Genomic DNA, 13,687 nt, shown 5'->3' on the forward strand with positions numbered 1-13,687 from the left:
AACCAGACGACGCAGGTGGTGTACATGGCGAAGCCGATGGGTTTGGCCTCGTTGAAGGTCTCGGGGACCCCCCGGGCTTTGACGGCGTAGACGGTGCAGGTCACCATGAGGAGAAGAGCGTAGGCCAAGCAGGCCAAGGTGGCCCCTTCGGCCATGTCACACCTGAGGACGCCGCGGGCGTCCTCGGGGTCGGGGGTGCGGCCCATCTCGTAATCGATGAGGGCGTGAGGAGGACGAAGGAGAAGCCAAACGGCGGCGGCCACCAGTTGGAGACCGGTCAAGGTGAAGGTGATGACGAGTTGGGAGGTGGGCTGATGAAACGGGGAGGGGTGACCGAGCGTTTGCCTGGTGGGGAAGGAGGAGAAGAAGAGAGGACTTATGGGGTGGCCCGGGGGGAGGGGGGGGGACTTCTCGGACATCTGGGTTCCTCCCTAGAGGTGGAGGAACCGGCCCAGATGCCTCCATCTCCTTCGCTTCCTGGAGCACCCCATGGCCCGGGACCCCTCCCCGGACCCCTGGGTCCTCCAGAACTCTTGGTCCCCCCCATAACTCACCTCCCCTGAAGGTGTGGTAGATGTGGTTGGTCTCGGTGAGGAGCGTGGGTTGGTGGAACCCCATCCCACGTCCCTCAGCCTGAACTCATGGGGCCCTCCCTGGTCTCCCGGGTCTCTCTTGGACCCCTGGGTCCTCCAGAACTCTTGGTCCCCCCCATAACTCACCTGCCCTGAAGGTGTGGTAGATGTGATGGGTCTCGGTGAGGAGCGTGGGTAGGTGGAACCCCATCCCACGTCCCTCCTGACCCTCAACCCAAGCTCCCGTCCCCTCCCTCATCTCCTGGGTCCTCCAGAACTCTTGGTCCCCCCCATAACTCACCTCCCCTGAAGGTGTGGTAGATCCTGTTGGTCTTGGTGAGGAGCGTGGGTAGGTGGAACCCCATCCCACGTCCCTCCTGACCCTCAACCCAAGCTCCCGTCCCCTCCCTCATCTCCTGACACCTCCACAACTTCGGGATCTTTCCGTGCCTCACCTTGCTCGAAGATCCTGTAGATCCTGTTGGTCTTGGTGAGGAGCACGGCGTAGGTGGAACCCCATCCCACGTCCCTCAACCCGAACTCATGGGGCCCTCCCTGGTCTCCTGGGTCTCTCTTGGACCCCTGGGTCCTCCAGAACTCTTGGTCCCCCCCATAACTCACCTCCCCTGAAGATGTGGTAGATGCGGTTGGTCTCGGTGAGGAGCGTGGGTAGGTGGAACCCCATCCCACGTCCCTCCTGACCCTCAGTCCAACCTCCCGTCCCCTTCCTCATCTCCTGGGTCCTCCAGAACTCTTGGTCCCCCCCATAACTCACCTCCCCTGAAGGTGTGGTAGATGCGGTTGGTCTCGGTGAGGAGCGTGGGTAGGTGGAACCCCATCCCACGTCCCTCCTGACCCTCAACCCAAGCTCCCGTCCCCTCCCTCATCTCCTGACACCTCCACAACTTCGGGATCTTTCCGTGCCTCACCTTGCTCGAAGATCCTGTAGATCCTGTTGGTCTTGGTGAGGAGCGCGGCGTAGGTGAGGCTCATCCCCAAGCCCAAGAAGAGCCTCCGCAGGGCGCAGATGCCCACCCCGGGTTCGGCCACCATGATGAAGGTGATGGCGTAGACCAAAGCCAACCCGGCCAGGAGCACGTAACTCAACTCCCGCCCCGACGCCTTGACGATGGGCGTCTCGTGATGCTTCACGAAGGTCCCCAAAAGCGGTGGCCAGGAGGCCCGAGGTGGCCAAAGCCAAAGGGACGGCGGCCCAGGGGTCCCCCCAGCGCAGGCGGAGGACGGGGGTGGGGCGGCAGGCGGTGCGGTCGGGGGTGGGGGCGGAGGTGGGGGGGGGCAGGGGCAGGCAGGTGAGGGGGTCGGCGCGGTAGCGGTAGCCGCCGCAGAGCTCGCAGTGCCAGCAGCAGGGGACGCCTTTCACCGGCTTCTTGCGTTCTCCAGGGCCGCAGGGGAGGCTGCAGACGGAGGTGGGGGGGGGCGGTGGAGTTGGAGCCCCAGGTCATCTCCTCGGCCTAGGGGGAGGGGGGAGAGGGAGGAGGTGAGAGGAACATCTCGGGGGAGAACATCTCGGGGGAGAACATCTGGGGGGAGAACATCTCGGGGGAGAACATCTGGGGGGAGAACTTCTTGATGGAGAACATCTGGGTGGAGGACATCTCGGGGGAGAACATCTGGGGGGAGAACATGTGGGTGGAGGACATCTCGGTGGAGGACATCTGGGGGGAGAACATCTCAGTGAGGAACATCTCGGTGGAGAACATCTGGGTGGAGAACATCTGGGTGGAGAACATCTGGGGGGAGAACATGTGGGTGGAGAACATCTGGGGGGAGAACATCTCGGTGGGGAACATCTCGGTGGAGAACATCTTGGTGGAGAACATGTGGGGGGAGAACATGTGGGGGGAGAACATCTCAGTGGAGAACATCTTGGTGGAGAACATCGGGGGGGAGAAGATGTGGGTGGAGGACATCTCGGTGGAGGACATCTGGGGGGAGAACATCTCAGAGAGGAACATCTCGGTGGGGAACATCTGGGGGGAGAACATCTCGGTGGGGAACATCTGGGTGGAGAACATCTTGGTGGAGAACATCTGGGGAGACCATCTCGGGGAGAACACCTGGGGGAGGACATCTCGGTGGGGAGAACATCTCGGTGGGGAACATCTGGGGGGAGAACATGTGGGTGGGGAACATGTGGGTGGAGAATATCTGGGGGAGAACATCTCGGGGGGGGACATCTGGGGGGGACATCTCGGTGAGGAACATCTGGGGGAGAACATCTCGGTGGGGAACATGTGGGTGGAGAACATCTGGGGGGAGACCAGCTCGGTGGAGGACATCTGGGGGAGAACATCTGGGGAGAACATCTGGGGGGAGACCATCTGCCCCCCCCCCCCCAACCGTGGAGGTGCCACCCCAAGCGTGGAGGTGGCCAGGAGAAGGGCCCGTAGCTACGGCAAGGGTGGGGGGGGGTGGCCCATTGCAGGGGACCCGCTTGGTCGTGGTGGGACCTGGGTGACCGTGGTGGGACCTGGGTGACCACGGTGGGACCTGGGTGACCATGGTGGGACCTGGGTGACCGTGGTGGGATCTGGGTGACCGTGGTGGGACCTGGGTGACCGTGGTGGGATCTGGGTGACCATGGTGGGACCCGGGTGACCGTGGTGGGACCTGGGTGACCGTGGTGGGACCTGGGTGACCATGGTGGGACCTGGGTGACCGTGGTGGGATCTGGGTGACCGTGGTGGGACCTGGGTGACCACGGTGGGACCTGGGTGACCGTGGTGGGACCTGGGTGACCATGGTGGGACCCGGGTGACCGTGGTGGGACCTGGGTGACCATGGTGGGACCTGGGTGACCGTGGTGGGATCTGGGTGACCATGGTGGGACCCGGGTGACCGTGGTGGGACCTGGGTGACCGTGGTGGGACCTGGGTGACCATGGTGGGACCTGGGTGACCGTGGTGGGACCTGGGTGACCACGGTGGGACCTGGGTGACCGTGGTGGGATCTGGGTGACCGTGGTGGGACCTGGGTGACCACGGTGGGACCTGGGTGACCGTGGTGGGACCTGGGTGACCATGGTGGGACCCGGGTGACCGTGGTGGGACCTGGGTGACCGTGGTGGGACCCGGGTGACCATGGTGGGACCTGGGTGACCGTGGTGGGATGTGGGTGACCATGGTGGGACCCGGGTGACCATGGTGGGACCTGGGTGACCATGGTGGGATCTGGGTGACCACGGTGGGACCCGGGTGACCATGGTGGGACCCGGGTGACCGTGGTGGGACCCGGGTGACCGTGGTGGGACCTGGGTGACCGTGGTGGGACCCGGGTGACCATGGTGGGACCTGGGTGACCACGGTGGGACCTGGGTGACCGTGGTGGGACCTGGGTGACCATGGTGGGACCCGGGTGACCGTGGTGGGACCTGGGTGACCGTGGTGGGACCCGGGTGACCATGGTGGGACCTGGGTGACCGTGGTGGGATGTGGGTGACCATGGTGGGACCCGGGTGACCATGGTGGGACCTGGGTGACCATGGTGGGATCTGGGTGACCACGGTGGGACCCGGGTGACCATGGTGGGACCCGGGTGACCGTGGTGGGATGTGGGTGACCATGGTGGGACCTGGGTGACCGTGGTGGGACCTGGGTGACCATGGTGGGACCCGGGTGACCGTGGTGGGATGTGGGTGACCATGGTGGGACCTGGGTGACCATGGTGGGACCTGGGTGACCACGGTGGGACCCGGGTGACCGTGGAGGTCCCACCAGGGGACCATGGGGGCACCCATAGAGACCCAGTAGCCCCCAGCCCCCCCCCGTAGCCCACAGGCGGTGGCACCCATGGGTGCCCAGTTGGCCATGGAGGTCCCGCCACTTGCCCATGAGGTCCCACCACTTGCCCATAGGAGCACCCATAGGGTCCCAGTAGCCCCCAGGGCCCCCCCCGTAGCCCGCGGGGGCAGTGGCACCCATGGGTGCCCAGTTGGCCATAGGAGCACCCAGTTGCCCATGAGGTCCCACCAGTTGCCCATGGGAGCACCCATAGGGTCCCAGTAGCCCCTAGGGCCCCCCCCAGTAGCCCCCAGCCCCCCCCCCATAGCCCACGGGGCGGTGGCACCCATGGGTGCCCAGTTGGCCATGGAGGTCCCACCACTTGCCCATGAGGTCCCACCAGTTGCCCATGGGAGCACCCATAGGGTCCCAGTAGCCCCCAGGGCCCCCCCAGTAGCCCCCAGCCCCCCCCCCCGTAGCCCGCGGGGGCAGTGGCACCCATGGGTGCCCAGTTGACCATGGGAGCACCCAGTTGCCCATGGAGGTCCCACCACTTGCCCATGGGAGCCCCCAGTTGCCCATAGGAGCACCCATAGGGTCCCAGTAGCCCCCAGTAGCCCCCAGTAGCCCCCAGCCCCCCCCCCGTAGCCCGCGGGCCGGTGGCACCCATGGGTGCCCAGCACCCACCCGCAGGCGCAGCCCCTGCACCCACTGCCCCACAGCCCGGTAGGCGCCGCTGCCGTTGCCCCCCTGGAACTGGAAGATGTCGTAGCGCCCCGGGGCGTCCCCGTTCTCGTTGAAGCTGACCGGCGTCCCCGCGCTGCCTGCGCACCAGTACGGACCAGTAAGAACCAGTTCAGACCAGTATAAACCAGTACAAACCAGTACGGACCGGTAAGAACCACTACAAAGCAGTAGCACCCGCTGCCACCACGCGGCGATGCCCCCCAGCACTGGCGTCCCCTGCTACAGGGCGAACCAGTGCTCCCAGTATGGCCCAGTAGAAACCAGTAAGAACCAGTACGGACCAGTACGGACCAGTAAGAACCAGTAAGAACCAGTATAAACCAGTACAAACCAGTACGGACCGGTAAGAACCACTACAAAGCAGTAGCACCCGCTGCCACCACGCGGCGATGCCCCCCAGCACTGGCGTCCCCTGGTACAGGGCAAACCAGTGCTCCCAGTATGGCCCAGTAGAAACCAGTAAGAACCAGTACGGACCAGTAAGAACCAGTAAGAACCAGTATAAACCAGTACAAACCAGTACGGACCGGTAAGAACCACTACAAAGCAGTAACGCCCGCTGCCACCACGCGGCGATGCCCCCCAGCACTGGCGTCCCCCGCTATAGGGCGAACCAGTGCTCCCAGTATGGCCCAGTAGAAACCAGTAAGAACCAGTACGGACCAGTAAGAACCATAAGAACCAGTTCAGACCAGTATAAACCAGTACAAACCAGTACGGACCGGTAAGAACCACTACAAAGCAGTAGCACCCGCTGCCACCACACGGCGATGCCCCCCAGCACTGGCGTCCCCTGGTACAGGGCAAACCAGTGCTCCCAGTATGGCCCAGTAGAAACCAGTAAGAACCAGTAAGAACCAGTTCAGACCAGTATAAACCAGTACAAACCAGTACGGACCGGTAAGAAACAGTTCAGACCAGTACAAACCAGTAGCACCCGCTGCCACCACGCGGCGATGCCCCCCAGCACTGGCGTCCCCCGCTATAGGGCGAACCAGTGCTCCCAGTATGGCCCAGTAGAAACCAGTAAGAACCAGTACGGACCAGTACGGACCAGTAAGAACCGGTACGGACCGGTACAAACCAGTACGGACCGGTAAGAACCAGTACAAAGCAGTAACACCCGCTGCCACCACGCGGCGATGCCCCCCAGCCCTGGCGTCCCCCGCTATAGGGCGAACCAGTGCTCCCAGTATGGCCCAGTAGAAACCAGTATATCCCAGTATATCCCAGTATGGCCCAGTATATCCCAGTATATCCCAGTATATCCCAGTAAGGCCCAGTGCCCCCCCAGTGCTGGCGTCTCCCCGCTCCGTGACAGCAATGGGAGAGATGAGAAACCAGTGCTCCCAGTATGGCCCAGTAGAAACCAGTAAGAACCAGTTCGGACCAGTACAAACCAGTACAGACGGGTAACAACCAGTACGGACCAGTACAAACCAGTACAAACCAGTACGGACCAGTAAGAACCACTACAAAGCAGTAGCACCCGCTGCCACCACGCGGCGATGCGCCCCAGCACTGGCGTCCCCTGGTACAGGGCAAACCAGTGCTCCCAGTATGGCCCAGTAGAAACCAGTAAGAACCAGTACGGACCAGTAAGAACCAGTAAGAACCAGTATAAACCAGTACAAACCAGTACGGACCGGTAAGAACCACTACAAAGCAGTAGCACCCGCTGCCACCACACGGCGATGCCCCCCAGCACTGGCGTCCCCCGCTATAGGGCGAACCAGTGCTCCCAGTATGGCCCAGTAGAAACCAGTAAGAACCAGTACGGACCAGTAAGAACCATAAGAACCAGTTCAGACCAGTATAAACCAGTACAAACCAGTACGGACCGGTAAGAACCACTACAAAGCAGTAGCACCTGCTGCCACCACACGGCGATGCCCCCCAGCACTGGCGTCCCCCGCTATAGGGCGAACCAGTGCTCCCAGTATGGCCCAGTAGAAACCAGTAAGAACCAGTACGGACCAGTAAGAACCAGTAAGAACCAGTATAAACCAGTACAAACCAGTACGGACCGGTAAGAACCACTACAAAGCAGTAGCACCCGCTGCCACCACGCGGCGATGCCCCCCAGCACTGGCGTCCCCTGGTACAGGGCGAACCAGTGCTCCCAGTATGGCCCAGTAGAAACCAGTAAGAACCAGTACGGACCAGTACGGACCAGTAAGAACCAGTACAGACCAATACAAACCAGTATGGACCGGTAAGAACCACTACAAACCAGTAGCACCCGCTGCCACCACGCGGCGATGCCCCCCAGCACTGGCGTCCCCCGCTATAGGGCAAACCAGTGCTCCCAGTATGGCCCAGTAGAAACCAGTAAGAACCAGTTCAGACCAGTAAGAACCAGTAAGAACCACTACAAACCAGTACGGACCGGTAAGAACCAGTACAAACCAGTAACACCCACTGCCACCACGCGGCGATGCCCCCCAGCACTGGCGTCCCCTGCTATAGGGCGAACCAGTGCTCCCAGTATGGCCCAGTAGAAACCAGTAAGAACCAGTACGGACCAGTAAGAACCAGTAAGAACCAGTTCAGACCAGTACAAACCAGTACAAACCAGTACGGACCGGTAAGAACCACTACAAACCAGTAACGCCCGCTGCCACCACGCGGCGATGCCCCCCAGCACTGGCGTCCCCTGGTACAGGGCGAACCAGTGCTCCCAGTATGGCCCAGTAGAAACCAGTATATCCCAGTATATCCCAGTATGGCCCAGTATATCCCAGTATATCCCAGTATATCCCAGTAAGGCCCAGTGCCCCCCCAGTGCTGGCGTCTCCCCGCTCTGTGACAGCAATGGGAGAGATGAGAAACCAGTGCTCCCAGTATGGCCCAGTAGAAACCAGTAAGAACCAGTTCGGACCAGTACAAACCAGTACAGACGGGTAACAACCAGTACGGACCAGTACAAACCAGTACAAACCAGTATGGACCAGTAAGAACCACTACAAAGCAGTAGCACCTGCTGCCCCCACGCGGCGATGCGCCCCAGCACTGGCGTCCCCTGGTACAGGGCAAACCAGTGCTCCCAGTATGGCCCAGTAGAAACCAGTAAGAACCAGTACGGACCAGTAAGAACCAGTAAGAACCAGTATAAACCAGTACAAACCAGTACGGACCGGTAAGAACCACTACAAAGCAGTAGCACCCGCTGCCACCACACGGCGATGCCCCCCAGCACTGGCGTCCCCTGCTACAGGGCGAACCAGTGCTCCCAGTATGGCCCAGTAGAAACCAGTAAGAACCAGTACGGACCAGTAAGAACCAGTAAGAACCGGTACGGACCAGTACAAACCAGTACGGACCAGTAAGAACCACTACAAAGCAGTAGCACCCGCTGCCACCACGCGGCGATGCGCCCCAGCACTGGCGTCCCCTGCTACAGGGCGAACCAGTGCTCCCAGTATGGCCCAGTAGAAACCAGTAAGAACCAGTTCAGACCAGTATAAACCAGTACAAACCAGTACGGACCGGTAAGAAACAGTTCAGACCAGTACAAACCAGTAGCACCCGCTGCCACCACACGGCGATGCCCCCCAGCACTGGCGTCCCCTGGTACAGGGCAAACCAGTGCTCCCAGTATGGCCCAGTAGAAACCAGTAAGAACCAGTACGGACCAGTAAGAACCAGTAAGAACCGGTACGGACCAGTACAAACCAGTACGGACCAGTAAGAACCACTACAAAGCAGTAGCACCCGCTGCCACCACGCGGCGATGCGCCCCAGCACTGGCGTCCCCTGCTACAGGGCGAACCAGTGCTCCCAGTATGGCCCAGTAGAAACCAGTAAGAACCAGTTCAGACCAGTATAAACCAGTACAAACCAGTACGGACCGGTAAGAAACAGTTCAGACCAGTACAAACCAGTAGCACCCGCTGCCACCACACGGCGATGCCCCCCAACACTGGCATCCCCCGCTATAGGGCGAACCAGTGCTCCCAGTATGGCCCAGTAGAAACCAGTAAGAACCAGTACGGACCAGTAAGAACCAGTAAGAACCCGTACAAACCAGTACGGACCGGTAAGAACCAGTACAAAGCAGTAACGCCCGCTGCCACCACGCGGCGATGCCCCCCAGCACTGGTGTCCCCCGCTATAGGGCGAACCAGTGCTCCCAGTATGGCCCAGTAGAAACCAGTAAGAACCAGTACGGACCAGTAAGAACCAGTAAGAACCGGTACGGACCAGTACAAACCAGTACGGACCGGTAAGAACCACTACAAACCAGTAGCACCCGCAGCCACCACACGGCGATGCCCCCCAGCACTGGCGTCCCCTGCTACAGGGCGAACCAGTGCTCCCAGTATGGCCCAGTAGAAACCAGTAAGAACCAGTTCAGACCAGTAAGAACCAGTAAGAACCAGTACAAACCAGTACGGACCAGTAAGAACCAGTACAAAGCAGTAACGCCCGCTGCCACCACGCGGCGATGCCCCCCAGCACTGGCGTCCCCTGCTATAGGGCGAACCAGTGCTCCCAGTATGGCCCAGTAGAAACCAGTATATCCCAGTATATCCCAGTATGGCCCAGTATATCCCAGTATATCCCAGTATATCCCAGTAAGGCCCAGTGCCCCCCCAGTGCTGGCGTCTCCCCACTCCGTGACAGCAATGGGAGAGATGAGAAACCAGTGCTCCCAGTATGGCCCAGTAGAAACCAGTAAAAACCAGTTTGGACCAGTACAAACCAGTACGGACCTGTAACAACCGGTACGGACCAGTACAAACCAGTACAAACCAGTACGGACCGGTAAGAACCAGTACAAAGCAGTAACGCCCGCTGCCACCACGCGACGATGCCCCCCAGCACTGGCGTCCCCTGCTACAGGGCAAACCAGTGCTCCCAGTATGGCCCAGTAGAAACCAGTAAGAACCAGTACAGACCAGTAAGAACCAGTAAGAACCGGTACGGACCAGTACAAACCAGTACAAACCAGTACGGACCAGTAAGAACCACTACAAACCAGTAACGCCCGCTGCCACCACACGGCGATGCCCCCCAGCACTGGCGTCCCCCGCTATAGGGCGAACCAGTGCTCCCAGTATGGCCCAGTAGAAACCAGTAAGAACCAGTTCAGACCAGTATAAACCAGTACAAACCAGTACGGACCGGTAAGAAACAGTTCAGACCAGTACAAACCAGTAGCACCCGCTGCCACCACACGGCGATGCCCCCCAGCACTGGCATCCCCCGCTATAGGGCGAACCAGTGCTCCCAGTATGGCCCAGTAGAAACCAGTAAGAACCAGTACGGACCAGTAAGAACCAGTAAGAACCGGTACCGACCAGTACAAACCAGTACAAACCAGTACGGACCGGTAAGAACCAGTACAAACCAGTAACACCCGCTGCCACCACGCGGCGATGCCCCCCAGCACTGGCGTCCCCCGCTATAGGGCGAACCAGTGCTCCCAGTATGGCCCAGTATGGCCCAGTATATCCCAGTATGGCCCAGTATATCCCAGTAAGGCCCAGTATATCCCAGTATATCCCAGTATATCCCAGTATATCCCAGTAAGGCCCAGTGCCCCCCCAGTGCTGGCGTCTCCCCGCTCCGTGACAGCAATGGGAGAGATGAGAAACCAGTGCTCCCAGTATGGCCCAGTAGAAACCAGTAAGAACCAGTTTGGACCAGTACAAACCAGTAAGGCCCCTGTCCCTTCCCAGTGCCTCCCAGTAACTCCCAGTAAGGCCCAGTGCCCTCCAGCACCCAGAAACTCCCCTCAGCCCCCTCCCTCCCCCTCCCAGTATGGCCCAGTATGGCCTCCAGTCCCTCCCAGTATGTCCCAGTATGGCCTCCAGTGCCTCCCAGTCCATCCCAGTAAGCCGCCAGTCCCTCCCAGTGCCCCACAGCCCCCCCCAGTGCCTCCCAGTACATCCCAGTCCCCCCCCAGTCCCTCCCTGTATGGTCTCCAGTCCCTCCCAGTACCTCCCAGTATATCCCAGTCCCTCCCAGTATGTTCTCCAGTCCTCCCCAGCCCCCTCCCAGCCCCCCCCCAGTCCTCCCCAGTATATCCCAGTATATCCCAGTCCCTCCCAGTATGGTCTCCAGTCCCCCCCAGCCCCCCCCAGTATATCCCAGTTTATCCCAGTCCCTTCCCAGTCCCTCCCAGTCCCCTTCCAGTATCCCCCAGTATATCCCAGTATATCCCAGTCCCCCCCAGTCCCTCCCAGTCCCCCTCCCAGTCCCTCCCAGTATATCCCAGTCCCTCCCAGTCCCCCCCAGCCCCCTCCCAGTCCCTCCCACCATATCCCAGTATGGTCTCCAGTCCCCCCCAGTCCCTCCCAGTCCCCCCCAGTATATCCCAGTATGGTCTCCAGTCCCTCCCAGTATATCCCAGTATATCCCAGTATGGTCTCCAGCCCCTCCCAGTATATCCCAGTATATCCCAGCCCCCTCCCAGTCCCCCCCAGCCCCCTCCCCGTCCCTCCCCGTCCCTCCCAGTCCCTCCCAGTATATCCCAGTACATCCCAGTATGATCTCCAGTCCCCCCCAGTCCCTCCCAGCCCCCCCCCAGCACCCCCCCAGTATATCCCAGTACATCCCAGTCCCCCCCAGCCCACTCCCAGTCCCATCCCAGTCCCCTCCCAGTCCCTCCCAGTCCCATCCCAGTCCCTCCCAGTACATCCCAGTCCCTCCCAGTATAGTCTCCAGTCCCTCCCAGTCCCTCCCAGTATATCCCAGTCCCTCCCAGTATGATCTCCAGTCCCCCCCAGTCCCCCCCAGTCCCTCCCAGTATATCCCAGTCCCTCCCAGTATGATCTCCAGTCCCCCCCAGTATATCCCAGTATATCCCAGTACATCCCAGTCCCTCCCAGTATGGTCTCCTGTCCCTCCCAGTCCCCCCCAGTCCCTCCCAGTCCGTCCCAGCCCCCTCCCAGTACATCCCAGTCCCTCCCAGTATGATCTCCAGTCCCCCCCAGCCCCTCCCAGCCCCCCCCAGCCCCCTCCCAGCCCCCTCCCAGTCCCCCCCAGTATATCCCAGTATATCCCAGTCCCTCCCAGTCCCCCCCAGCCCCCTCCCAGTCCCTCCCAGTCTCTCCCACTATATCCCAGTATGGTCTCCAGTCCCCCCCAGTCCCTCCCAGACCCCCCAGTATATCCCAGTATGGTCTCAAGTCCCTCCCAGCATATCCCAGTCCCTCCCAGTATATCCCAGTATATCCCAGTATGGTCTCCAGTCCCTCCCAGTATATCCCAGTATATCCCAGTCCCTCCCAGTCCCATCCCAGTCCCCCGCAGTCCCTCCCAGTCCCTCCCAGTATATCCCAGTATGGTCTCCAGTCCCTCCCAGTATATCTCAGTATATCCCAGTCCCTCCCAGTATGATCTCCAGTCCCTCCCAGTATATCCCAGTCCCTCCCAGTATGATCTCCAGTCCCTCCCAGTATATCCCAGTACATCCCAGTATGGTCTCCAATGCCCCCCAGTCCCTCCCAGTCCCTCCCAGCCCCTCCCAGCCTCCTCCCAGTCCCCCCCAGTATACCCCAGTCCCTCCCAGTATGATCTCCAGTCCCTCCCAGCCCCTCCCAGTCCCTCCCAGTCCCCTCCCAGTCCCTCCCAGTATGATCTCCAGTCCCTCCCAGTCCCCCCCAGTCCCTCCCAGTCCCTCCCAGTCCCCCCCAGTATATCCCAGTCCCTCCCAGTATATCCCAGTCCCTCCCAGTATGGTCTCCACTCCCCCCCAGTCCCCCCCAGCCCCCTCCCAGCCCCCCCCAGTCCCTCCCAGTATGATCTCCAGTCCCTCCCAGTATATCCCAGTATATCCCAGTCCCTCCCAGTATATCCCAGTCCCTCCCAGTATGATCTCCAGCCCCCCCCAGTCCCCCCTAGTCCCTCCCAGCCCCTCCCAGTCCCTCCCAGTCCCTCCCAGCCCCCCCCAGTCCCCCCCAGTCCCTCCCAGTCCCTCCCAGTATATCCCAGTCCCTCCCAGTATGATCTCCAGCCCCCCCCAGTCCCTCCCAGTCCCTCCCAGTCCCTCCCAGCCCCCTCCCAGTCCCCTCCCAGCCCCCCCCAGTCCCCCGCAGTATAGCCCAGTATATCCCAGTCCCTCCCAGTACATCCCAGTACATCCCAGTATGATCTCCAGCCCCCCCCAGTCCCCCCCAGTCCCCCCCAGTATACCCCAGTCCCCCCCAGTCCCCCCCAGTCTCTCCCAGTCCCTCCCAGTATGGTCTCCAGTCCCCCCCCAGCACCCCCCAGCCCCCCCCAGTCCCTCCCAGTCCCTCCCAGTATGATCTCCAGCCCCCCCCAGTCCCCCCCAGTATATCCCAGTCCCTCCCAGTATAGTCTCCAGTCCCCTCCCAGTCCCCCCCAGTCCCCTCCCAGCCCCTCCCAGTCCCTCCCAGTATATCCCAGTATGGTCTCCAGCCCCTCCCAGTATATCCCAGTATGATCCCCAGCCCCCCCCAGTCCCTCCCAGTCCCCTCCTAGTCCCCCCCAGTCCCTCCCAGTCCCTCCCAGTATGATCCCCAGCCCCCCCCAGTATACCCCAGTCCCTCCCAGTCCCTCCCAGTCCCTCCCAGTCCCCCCCAGTATATCCCAGTCCCCCCCAGTCCCTCCCAGTCCCTCCCAGTATGATCTCCAGCCCCCCCCAGTCCCTCCCAGTAT

At 61.2% G+C, this 13,687-nt stretch overlaps 1 pseudogene; it reads right to left on the bottom strand.

Annotated features, from left to right (window-relative positions):
• Window positions 1-8: 8 nt before the first annotated feature.
• Window positions 9-13,687, bottom strand: part of LOC142403374 (metabotropic glutamate receptor 6-like) — a 32,898-nt pseudogene continuing 19,219 nt past the window's right edge.

Source organism: Mycteria americana, unplaced genomic scaffold (genome assembly GCF_035582795.1).
Source record: "Mycteria americana isolate JAX WOST 10 ecotype Jacksonville Zoo and Gardens unplaced genomic scaffold, USCA_MyAme_1.0 Scaffold_224, whole genome shotgun sequence".
Classification (NCBI taxonomy): Eukaryota; Metazoa; Chordata; class Aves; order Ciconiiformes; family Ciconiidae; genus Mycteria; species Mycteria americana.